We start from the raw sequence: 12,172 nt of genomic DNA, 5'->3' as shown, positions 1-12,172 counted from the left end.
AATCAAAGCCGCCGCGCCGCCGGCGCCGTAGGTGCACACGCGCGCACACACACACACACACACACACACACACACACACACACACACACACACACGCGCGCGCGCGCGCCCATGCACACACACACGATTCTGTTTTTAGATTTTAGTTTTTTATGTTTTTTATGTTTTCTATACAAATGTTTTAGATGAGTTAATTAATTAGATTAGATTAATGTCAAATAGTATATAGAAATGTTAGAAATGTTATAGAAATGTTAGAAATGTTAGTTTTAGCTAGATGAATTAGATTAATTTCAAATTGTTATAGAAATGTTTGTTTTTAGTTTCTTATAATTTTAGTTATAGAAATTTGGAATTTGCATATAAGAAATCACAATCCAATCATTTAAAAAATGTTACTTTTGCGGCGTATAGTATTTGTTCTCGACGATGCCTGAGCCGCATCCTCGCCGTCGACCCATTCGCGATGACGTCATGCTTCAGAGGACCCATGTCCGTGACTGGGCTCCGTCGGGCTGGCACTGGCAGGTGCTACCTTCAGGGGCTCGCCGCTTGGTGAGGAACCCGGGTCCCGTCGTCGACCCTGAGCTCCTTTGGTGACGTTCCCGTGGGCCACTTTCGGTGTGGAGGGAGCCGGCCCCGCTGGAGGTGGTGCGTCACCGTGTCAGGGAGGAGGACGAGCACGTCCGTCGCTACATGGCTGCTATGGATGTCAGGTTCTCTAATACCTGGCAGGGTCTTTGGGGAGATGACCGGAGCTATGATCCTGTGATGGTTCCTTCTCTTTGGGTGTCCAGCGCCCGCGCCTCAGGAACCGCGAGTGGCCTAGATTATTCTGTAGTATTTGATCTTTATTACCTAAGTAGCTAGTGATGTATTTGATATATAATATTCGAGACGATGTATTCGAGATTATATATTATTCGAGACGATGCATATTATGTACTACTTCCGCCGTTCCTTTATCTAAGGTGTATTATTTTTGGCACGGTGACCAAGGCACATAATTATAGACATGTTAAGACAATATTAACCTTAGCAAATTTGTTGGTTAGTTGTAAATAAATCAGTTAGTTCAGAAAAATAAGAGATACATGCAATCGACAGAGAGATAACTTTCCTTCTTTTGCTACAAGAAGAGATATAGACAATCAAGAGACAAATACTTTTCCTTTTTCTGGAAGGCTAACAAGGGAATTATGAGGAATTAGGAGAAATGCACCTTACATTGTGAAATTTTATCAAAAAACAAATACACCTTATATAAAGGAACGGAGGGAGTATGATTCAGGATTTCCTTATTGATTGCATGCATGCATTGTAATTTGAATACTGAATTGTTTTATATTTCTTCTGGATTAGTTAAATAAAAGCTATGGCGGACAATATCGGCAGAGAGGGAGAAGAGGCCCTGTTCGAGATCATACGCTCCCCTCGCGGGTCAGATGATCGAAATGAAGAAGATGATGGCTCCCAATATCTAAACAATACCAGGGAGGGCGATGATATGATATTCGATCGCGACGACCGAATTGATGAAGTCATGGACGACAACTTTGATTATGATGGCAAAGAAATTAATGATTATGATGGCGAAGAAAATGTTGATCTTGAAATAATAGAGACCGATGAGGTATATTTATATAAGCAGGCATCTGGTGATCATCACATGTTTTAAATGATTTGAAGATATATTAATGAATCAATCTTTCTTCTTTCAGCCCTCCGGATCGAGCAAATCTTCTACAAGCAGAGTGCGAGGCCCGGGAAAAAAGTTGAAGGAGGGCGTAAAGTACAACATCGATGCCAGCAAAACTAATGGCGAACCTATAGCGCCTAAGAACATTGTGAACAAGTTCGTTCGTCAATGGGGAGTTCTTATGAAGGATAAACTCCTGATCTCCCTTCAAGAATGGAAAGAGCCATCAAAGCCCCGTCCAGATCTTACTTTTGTCGACGACAGAGCAAAAACTGCACTTTGGGAAAATCTCATGGAACATTTCACCCTACCAGATCATTTCACAGCTGCAGATGTGGAGAAAGTCAAGGACGCTGCTCTTAGGAAGATGGAAATTGCATTCAACAACCACAAGAAAACTGTATGGAATAACTACGTCAAAGCAGGAAAGAAGACTCTAGAATTCAAGGGAACACTGGAGAACCAAAGAGAACACTAGGACGATTTCGTGAAATTCAACGAATCAGAATTATCTAAGGAACTATCTAGAAAAAACAAGGCCAATGCCGAAAAAATGAAGCAATTCCATAGGCTGGGGCCAGGTGGCTACGCGGTGGCAATGCCTAAGTGGGATAAGTCTGAGCAAGAGATGCTGGCCGCACAGGTCACTCCAGTTACATTGAGCTGGCCCCCCAGGTGCAGAACTTGGTTCTATGCGCATGGGGGGCGTTGGACCCGAAGACAGGCGAGGTTTCGAAGAAGGCATGTCTTAAAGGAGCCGATGTTAAGTTAGTTGAAGCAATAGAAGAAGCTCGAAAAGGGGTGTTCACGCCCAATAGAGAGAACGACGAGCTTACGTGTGCCCTGGGAAATCCTGAACACCCGGGAAGAACATGAGGCAAGGGCGTTGTTCCGTGGTATGAGGGCTTTTCTGAGTGGAACACCGACTACAGAAGCTGTGCGAGAAGGAAGATGGAGGAGGAGAAGAAGAAGAAGCTAGAGGACGAGCAGAGGAAGCAGGAAGTAGAACGCCTTCAAGGCCTAGAATCAGCGCACGCGGACTTGGCACTCAAATTGCAGCGGCAGCAGCAACAGATCGACTCCCTTAGCCAGGAAAGGGGTCTCAGCAGTGGCCATAGCTAGTAGATGATCCAGCATTGGGTAGCACTGCCCCATCCATACCGAAAAGCAGCGAGGGTTCCGCCCAGGGTGACGCACTGCTGGATAGATACCCTGTGGATGACATCATGGAGAACACTAATTGTGAGCTACACTTCAAAATAAAGAACATATCCGTGAAGGCGGCGGACGTCGTTGCTTATACAAATCCCCCCGGAGCAACCTACCATTGTAAAACGATTCCAGCCGGCTATGCTCGTGTCATGGTTGATGAGGTGGTGGACCAATATTCGGGGCTACAGCTTGACATTCCTGGAGGTGATGAGGAGCACACACTGGGAGAGGCCATACATCGTATCATCCTATGGAGAAAGGATTGCATCATCTTTCGAAGTCCACCAACACCACGTCAGCTAGAGCTTGACATTCCAGGAGGTGACGAGGAGCAGACGACTCACGCTCCTCCAAGTCTGGCACAACTTCAGGCCACTCCTCCTGCTTCAACTCAGCCAACGCGTGAGGCCACTCCTCCTGCTTCAACCCAGCTAATGCGTGAGGCCACTCCTCCTGCTTCAACTCAGCCAACGCGTGAGGCCAGTCCTCCTCCTCCAAGTCCACCAACGCGTGCCACTCCTTCTCCAAGTCTGACACCGCATCAGCCGTCTCCGCTGCCTCAGCAATCGCGGAAGAGAGCCGCCACAGCTATGGTGCGTAGTGCTACAAGTCGAGGTAGTACATGAGGTACAGGCGGAGGCAAGCGATTTCAATATGGTCCAAGCCTCGCGCCTCTTCCGCAGAGGCCTTACGACATGACCAAGGAGCAAAACGAAGCCATAGTGAAGGCCCAAGTGGACACCCATTTTGGACCGAAATCGTCACCGCCGCCAAGGGAGAAAGTGCTCGAGGATAAGATTGACCAGCTCCCAAGCCTGTTGACTCAGACTATGAGCACCAAATCAGGAAGGCACATCGAGCACGACAAAAGGAGTCGAGCTCGAGCTCGAGCTAAGAAGCTAGCCAAAAATGTGGAAAACCGTTCCCTAGCTAGGAGAACAGGCGGCGTAATCGACCCCCCGCTTGTTGTATCAACACGTGAGAGTACCGGCGCCGGTCAGGTGGTAATAACCGACGAGCATAGAAGGTAGGCCGAAATGCTCGGTATCACTGTTGGACAACTTCTCGAGATTGAGCCCATGCCTCTGCCTAGACCCCAGGACATAAAACGGAAATATGTCCGAGGCCAACCTTTGGTCAAGCCTGAGGAGGTCAAGAACCTACCAACGAAATTACCAAGAGTACCAATCGAGAGTCCCTCATGGTGAAAGTCAAGGAAGAGTATTACTTCCATAAGCTAGCTCTGGCCATTGAGTATTCAGAACTATTTCAGTTATTCAATCAAGACACACTCGACAAATCTCTTGTCAGTTGCTATTGTCTGTAAGTGATTTCTTTCTATAATTTAAGTCTCAAGCTAGTTGTAGTGCTCATTGATCGATTATTACCTGTAATTATCCTCACTATATTCTTTTCTGTGGTATTATGGAGGATGAAGATGTATGAAATGAAAAAAGGTGGACGCTATGGCATTGGGTTCATTGACCCAAATACCATTAATGAACAAACATGGAAATATCCATGGTATAAAACAGAAGTTGAGAAAAACATGCTAGAGTTCTTGAAGCGCCTCAATACCAATGAATATATACTACTTCCTTACAACTTACCGTGAGTTACACTGTCTTGTACTACAAATTCTGTTTTTACTTACTAGCTAGCTAATAATTAAGTGTATAGGGTTTAGGGTAGTTGATGAGTGTTATGCACATGCCCGCTTAATTAAGACATGCAAACGTGTGTGCATGCAGTTACCATTGGATCTTGTTAATCATTAAAATTGACGAAGAAACAGTTAAAGTACTGGACTCACTACTTAAAAAAAAGACTACACAATGGTGAAGGGGATGGTTGACAGGTAATTTCAATCATTATTAACTACTAGCACCAATCCCCGTGTGTTGCAATGGAAGAAAACAATAATTCCTATGAACCATGTGCCCAAGCCAAGAAAATTGTGGGACAACGATCGCCGTTGAGAAAAAACAATGAATCATTTGAGGACAACAACAATCAAACCAACCTAAAATAACAATTATAGCACCAACAACAACAAGCAAACAAACCTAGATGGATAGTAATTGCGAAAAACTTCCACAATTTAACATATCTATTTGGTCAAATCCAACTTCATCATGCAAACATAAAGAGTTTCATAAATAATGAGTCATTGACTTCACATGAAATTAAATTGCATAAGTAGTTTAACTGTAATTGCGGTGAATGGATTGGGGAGTCTATATGGAAGTAGAAAAACACACATGGAAGCAAACAAAGAAATCATCAAAAGGAAGTGAGGAAAAAAGAGTGGATAAAAATCAGTGGTGGAAGACTACCTCTCGTTCGAGGGGTTAGTGGATGCAGTCAGATATTTTATGTACCTTTTTTGTTTTGTGATCCAGTCACATGTAACCGATCGAGTTTATTATAACGGCTGCATTCTTGGAGTCTCCTACAAGAGAACACGTGTTGCCATATATGCATGCCCCACAGGAATCCATAACCATAATTTGTTTAGTTAACTTGCCATTATGATTAGTCGATCATAGCTATATGCGTCATGCATGTCTCTCAGAGATTGCCATATATTCCGTTTAATTAGCCCAACATTAATTAGCCAATCATAATTATATGCAGCATGATGTCTCGTCTCTTGGGAATCCCATTCAATCAGCCCACCGTTAATTACCATAATCTGTTTATTTAGCCAATCATAATTATATGCATCAAGTCTCTCTCAGGAATCTCATTCAATTATCTCACCATTAATTACCTCATTCTCTTCCTTCTTTATCAAGTTATGTTACGCTCTTCCTTTCCTTATTATCTCTGGGCCACGTTGTTTGAAATCCCAAATCCTCAATCTCTCCTTACTGAAACCGTAACACGTACACGACCGAGGAAAGATGACAAAAGGAAACTGTCCGCTTACTTTTCACACAACAGGTGCTAGATTAGTTGGTTTACGCGTACATACGTGCAGATAATGGTCGGTGTGTCAAAAAAAAATTAACGCGACGTACGAAACTGCAAACGACTGATACGTCTTTGTCGTATCTATAATTTTTTATTGTTCCATGCCAATATTCTATAACTTTCATATACTTTTGGCAACTTTTTATACTATTTTTGGGACTAACATATTGATCGAGTGCCCAGCGCCAGTTCCTGTTTGCTGCATGTTTTATGTTTCGCAGAAAACCCACATCAAACGGAGTCCAAACGGGATAAAAAGGACGGAGAATTATTTTGGAATATTTATGATTTTTGGGAAGTAAAATCAACGCGAGACGATGCCCGAGGGGGCCAGGAGATAGGGGGCGCGCCCTGGACTCTCCTGGCCCCCCGTAAGGCGGTTGACGCTCTTCTTTTTCTACAAGAAAGCTAATTTTATGAGAAAGATCTGGTCGAAAGATTCACCCCAATCGGAGTTACGGATCTCCAGATATAAAAGAAACGGTGAAGGGGCAGAATCTGAGAACACAGAAACAGAGAGAGACAGAGAGACTGATTCAATCTCGGAGGGGCTCTCGCCCCTCCCACACCATGGAAGCCAAGGACCAGCGGGGAAACCCTTCTCCCATCTAGGGAGAAGGTCAAGGAAGAAGAAGAAGAAGGGGGGCTCTCTCCCCCTTGCTTCCGGTGGCGCCGGAATGCTGCCGGGGGCCATCATCATCACCGCGATCTTCATCAACAACTTCACCGCCTTCATCACCAACTCTTCCCCCCTCTATGCAGCGGTGTAACTCCTCTCTTACCCGCTGTAATCTCTACTTAAACATGGTGCTCAACGCTATATATTATTTCCCAATGATGTATGGCTATCTTATGATGTTTGAGTAGATCCGTTTTGTCCTATGGGTTAATTGATGATCGTGATTGGTTTGAGTTGCATGCTTTATTATTGGTGCTGTCCTATGGTGCTCCCCGTGTCGCGCAAGCGTGAGGGATCCCCGCTGTAGGGTTTGCAATATGTTCATGATTTGCTTATGGTGGGTGGTGTGAGTGAACAGAAGCACTGACCCGAGTAAATAGGTTGTTTGCGTATGTGATAAAGGGGACTTGATGCTTTAATGCTATGTCCGGGTTTTACCTTAATGAATCTTTAGTAGTTGCGGATGCTTGTTAGAGTTCCAATCATAAGTGCATATGATCCAAAAAGAGAAAGTATGTTAGCTTCTGCCTCTCCCTCAAATATAATTGCAATAGTGATTACCGGTCTAGTTATCGATTGCCTTGGACAAATAACTTTCTCATAACAAAAAGCTCTCTACTAATACTTACTTTATTGCATCTTTATATAAACAGCCCATACTTTTTATTTACCTGCTCTTTATTATCTTGCAAACCTATCCTATCACACCTACAAAGTACTTCTAGTTTCATACTTGTTCTAGGTAAAGCGAACACTAAGCGTGCGTAGAGTCGTATCAGTGGCAGATAGGACTTGAGAGAATATTTGTTCTACCTTTAGCTCCTCGTTGGGTTCGACACTCTTACTTATTGAAAGAGGCTACAATTATCCCGTATACTTGCGGGTCATCAACGACCGAGAAAAAGAGAACCACGTACGAAAAACACTACAATTAACAAAAAAAGTGGAGAAACAATCCGTCCTTTATTATTAGGTAAAGATATGTCAGCCTCTTTAGTTCGTCATTTCCTGATATCAACTATTTAATAACTCGTTTATTCATTTTCTTTGCCGGCGGGCAGGTCGTGGGAAAAGTTCAGGAATTCGAAAGAGGTTCCAGGCGAATGGAGAGAAAAGCTGTATTGGCTTCGACCCAAGGTATAATTAATTAAGTAGTACTAGCTAGCTACAATGCATCTCCTTAATTCTAGTTTCAATACCATTAATTATCATGCTTGATTAATTATTATCTGATTAAATTTTATTCTCGTAAAGGCCCTGAAGCAGGCGCCGGTGACTGATGTGTTTGCCATGTGGTGTCCCTTTAGCGGCGGTTACAGAACCGGCACTAAAGGCCCTTACGAACCAGGGCTATATCCCGGTTCTGCACTAGTGATAACTCAAAATACACATCTGCACTACTTCTATCTCATGACTCATGAGAACTACTAATTCATACCAAAACGGAAAGGTGTGGCTACTCCCGGGTGAACAACACATGAAAAAAAAACTTAAAACAAAATTTAAGAACTACGAAATTTTACAACATCAATAATCAAAAATTTTAGGTTCTTGCAAAATTTCATGAACAAATAACATTTGAGGAGCTCTCAACAAAAAATCACTGCTCAAATAGTACACAAAGCTTTGAGCCGTGATTTTGTTTTTTCTGTTGAGAGCTCCTCAAATGTTATTTCGTCATGGAATTTTGCAAACGTCTAAAACATTTGATCGTGTTTGATGTCACAAAATTTCTGAATTATTGGATTTTGTTTCATAGTGTATTTCAATGTACTGATCACCCGTGTCGGGAGTAAAAAAAACAACATTGTCGGGCGGAAACTCACAAGTATCAACGGTGAAGCCATCATCAACATGTGTCTACAAATTATAGCTGGCCAAATGGGCCAGGCCAATCAGGCCAGCCCACGAGCAGGCCAGCACGATCCGCCATGGGCCAGGCATAGCATGGGCTAAACGGGCTGGGCCTGGCACGCGACACACCCTGAACCGTGCTTGGGCCGCTAGGCTGAGCATGCGGGCTGGCACGGCACGACCCGATTAACTTCTTTTATTTATTTTTATTTTTTATATATCTCTATATGGCTTAATACTAGCCCAGTAGAAAAAATAGGCCCAAAAATGTCAAATAGGCCAAACAGCAGGTGGGCCAGCGTGCCTGGTGTGCTGGCGGGCTGGTCCGATTACCAGCTGGGTCGTGCCTGGGCTGTAGGATGCAGCATGCGGGCCGGCACGGCACGACCCGTATAATAATTGTGCCCTGGCGGGCTGGGCCGTGCTAGGCACGATTACAATCGGCCAGGCCGACCCGTTTGGCCAGCTCTGCTACAAATGGCAACTTTTAATTCCCAAGCATGCTTCGATAATCCTAAAGTTTCATATTTTTAACCAATAGCTCCCCCGTCTACAGTTGGTACGTACGTATAGTGCAAAGGACCCATCGATCTAGGCACACTCAGAAAAAGAGGTACACCATCGTACTGTGTCCGAGATCTAAAGCTTGATGGGCTTTCTATTGACGGTGATCATCTTGGAGGCAAAGACGTCGAACTCGGTGTCGATGGTGGGTGTTAGAAGGGATAGAGAGGGCTTGGTGGAATTTGATGGATTTATTGCTTGAGCCTCATGGGCATATATATAAAGTATAATGATTAACTTGAAGTACAAGACAAGGCAGGACAAATCCTAGTCTATCTTATGTTTCCTAATGAATCAATATACTCAATATCCCCCGCAGTCACAACGGTAGCAACACAGACGGTGAGACTGGAGAAGAATCCGAAGGCAAGCCGACGGACACCCCCACTACCACAGTCATAACGGTCGACGCATCGCAGAAGGTGTGGCTGGAGTGGAAACCGATGAGGTTCTCAAGCAAGGCGGTAGCCCTTTGTGCCGTTATCAAAGTGGCCGAGAGCGTAGGGTGGTGTAGCCATGGTTGAGGTAGCCGTGCGAAGAACGTCGTGGTCGATGTCGACTCGGGGTAGCCGGTGTTGAGGACGTCGCCGTGGAGCCGCGGGCGCAAGAAGGCGCCGTGTTAGTCATAGGCGCAGTGGTATCGAAGTTGTGGTGCGCTGGGAAGAAGACGTTGTTAACGACGTGTCGCGCCGGGTTTGCCAAGCCCCGGGACACATCATGAACGAAGGCACGCATCAGTGTTTTCAGAACGAGGCATGCGTAGAAGGATGAAGCCAAAGTTGACGAAGCGCCGACCAGGCTTGCCAGGCCAAGGGACACATCGTGGATGAAGGCACGCATCGGTGTTGCCTGCACTGGGCATGCATAGACGAGGGACCTGCACGAGCTGTACGCCATGTCTAGGAGTCGGAGGGCCAATAGAGAAGAAGACTCAACGACGGTTGTGGCGCCAATCAGCGAGGGGCTGATGTCACCAACGGTGGTCGGAGTAGACGAAGTGGTCGGGGAAGATGACGGCGACGCTGGCGACGGGCTGATACTGGACAAAGACGAAGGGCGTGGACGGGCGGCGGCTACAGGGGTAGCAGCAGCGGCGGCCAAAGAAGAGTGGTGGTGGCATCCTGACGGCGGCGGCGGCGACAAGAAGGGATTAAAGAGGGGATTCGCGGAATATGATGGGTGTATTATTGAGCCTCAAGAGCGAGCATATATTGAGTACAAGACTTGGAGGGCAAGAAGCCTCTCCTAGAGATAAGGTAGGAGACGAATTACAAATCCTAAACTACCAAATACATGTATCCCAAATATATCTCTAACATATTGAGTATATTGATTCATTAGGAAACATAAGATATACTATGATTTGTCTTGCCTTGCCTTATACTCCAAGTTGGTCATTGTACTTCTATATATATGCTGATGTTGGCTTGAACTACATCGGTATTTCCTCAAATAGGAAGGGATGATGCAGCACAACAACGATAGGTATTTCCCTCAGTGATGAGATCAAGGTTATAGAACCAGTAGGGGAACCACGCAACACTATGTAAACGGTACCTGCACACAAAGAACAAATACTTGCGACCCAACGTATTGAAGGGGTTGTCAATCCCTTTCGGGTAGCGGTGCCAGGAATTGTCAAGTTGACGGGATAAAATTGTAGTAAATTAATAGATGCAGATAAAAGTAAATAAAATTCAGCGAGGTATTTTTGGGTTTTTGGATTAATACATCTGAAAATAAAAGCGAATAAAAATAGATATCGAAGGCAAATATGATAAAGAAAAGACCCGGGGGCCGTAGATTTCACTAGTAGCTTCTCTCGAGAAAATAGCATACGGTGAGTAAACAAATTACTGTTGGGAAATTGATAGAACTTCAAATAATTATGACGATATCCAAAAATGATCATTATATAGGCATCACATCCAAGATTAGTAGACCGACTCCTGCCTGCATGTACTACTATTACTCCACGCATCGACCGCTATCCAGCATGCATCTAGTGTATTAAGTTCATGAAAAAATAGAGTAATGCAATAAGAACGATGACATGATGTAGACAAGATCTATTCATGTAGGAATTAGACCCTATCTTGTTTCTTTAATGGCAACGATACATACATGTCGGTTCCCCTTCTATCACTGGGATCAAGCACCGTAAAATCTAACCCATCACAAATCACCTCTTCCCATGGCAAGAAAAAATGATCTAGTTGGCCTAACTAAACCAAAGATTCGAAGAAAAAATACGAGCCTATAAGTAATCATGCATGAGAGATCAAAAGACTCAAATAAATTTCATGGATAAAAACATAAATCTGATCATAAACTCAAAGTTCATTGGATCCCAACAAACACACTGCAAAAAGGAATTACATCAAATAGATCTCCAAGACACCATTTTATTGAGAATCAAAAGAGAGACATGAAGACATCTGGCTACTAACTACGAACCGGTAGGTCTACAATGAACTACTCATGCATCATCGGCGATGCACCAATGAGGATGATGAACCCCTTCGTGATGGTGTCTAGATTGGATCTATGGTTTCTGGAACTGGTGGCGGCTAGAATCGATTTTAGTCGACTTCCTTGGGGTTTCTGGAATATTGGGGTACACTACTGGAATCAGGATCTTTGTCATCAGCCAGATCTTTGCCGTCAGCCAACTGATGACAAAGAAGGTCTTTGCCATCAGCTTATAGAAAATTGACGGCAAAGAAAGAGCTGACGACAAAGATCATGTTTGCCGTCAGCCAGCCCTTTGTCGTCCGCTAGCGGACGACATAGAAGATTTGCCGTCAGCTAGCAGACGGCAAAGAGGAAGGGTGGCCCACTCACAAGAGCCATCTAACAGCCACTTTCGTTGCCTTCTGCCAGCAGACGGCAAAGAAAGTGACCAAACTAACGTCCGTTAGCTAGGCTCTTTGCCATCGTGCCCTCACTAAAATGCCAATGACGCCCGTGCCCCATCTCTTTGTCCCACCTCTCTCTCCGTCCTGTGCCCGAGCTGCCGCTGCCCCGCGCTACCCCGCCCCCGTGCTGCCGGTACCCCACCCCCGTGCTGCCGCTACCCCGTGCCACCCCTATCGTAGCGCCGCCACTGCCGCCTCGGTGACCCCCTCCTCCGTCCCATGCACCCCCGTCACCGCGCCGCCCCGCCCCGCACCCGTGCCCGTGCCACC

General features: G+C 45.0%; 1 pseudogene; it reads right to left on the bottom strand.

Moving 5' to 3' along the window:
• Positions 1–12,172, bottom strand: part of LOC119341457 — a 48,204-nt pseudogene that overhangs the window by 7,568 nt on the left and 28,464 nt on the right.

This window comes from Triticum dicoccoides, chromosome 7B (assembly GCF_002162155.2).
Source record: "Triticum dicoccoides isolate Atlit2015 ecotype Zavitan chromosome 7B, WEW_v2.0, whole genome shotgun sequence".
Taxonomy (NCBI): domain Eukaryota; kingdom Viridiplantae; phylum Streptophyta; class Magnoliopsida; order Poales; family Poaceae; genus Triticum; species Triticum dicoccoides.
This window is presented reverse-complemented; position numbering and strand designations above follow the sequence as displayed.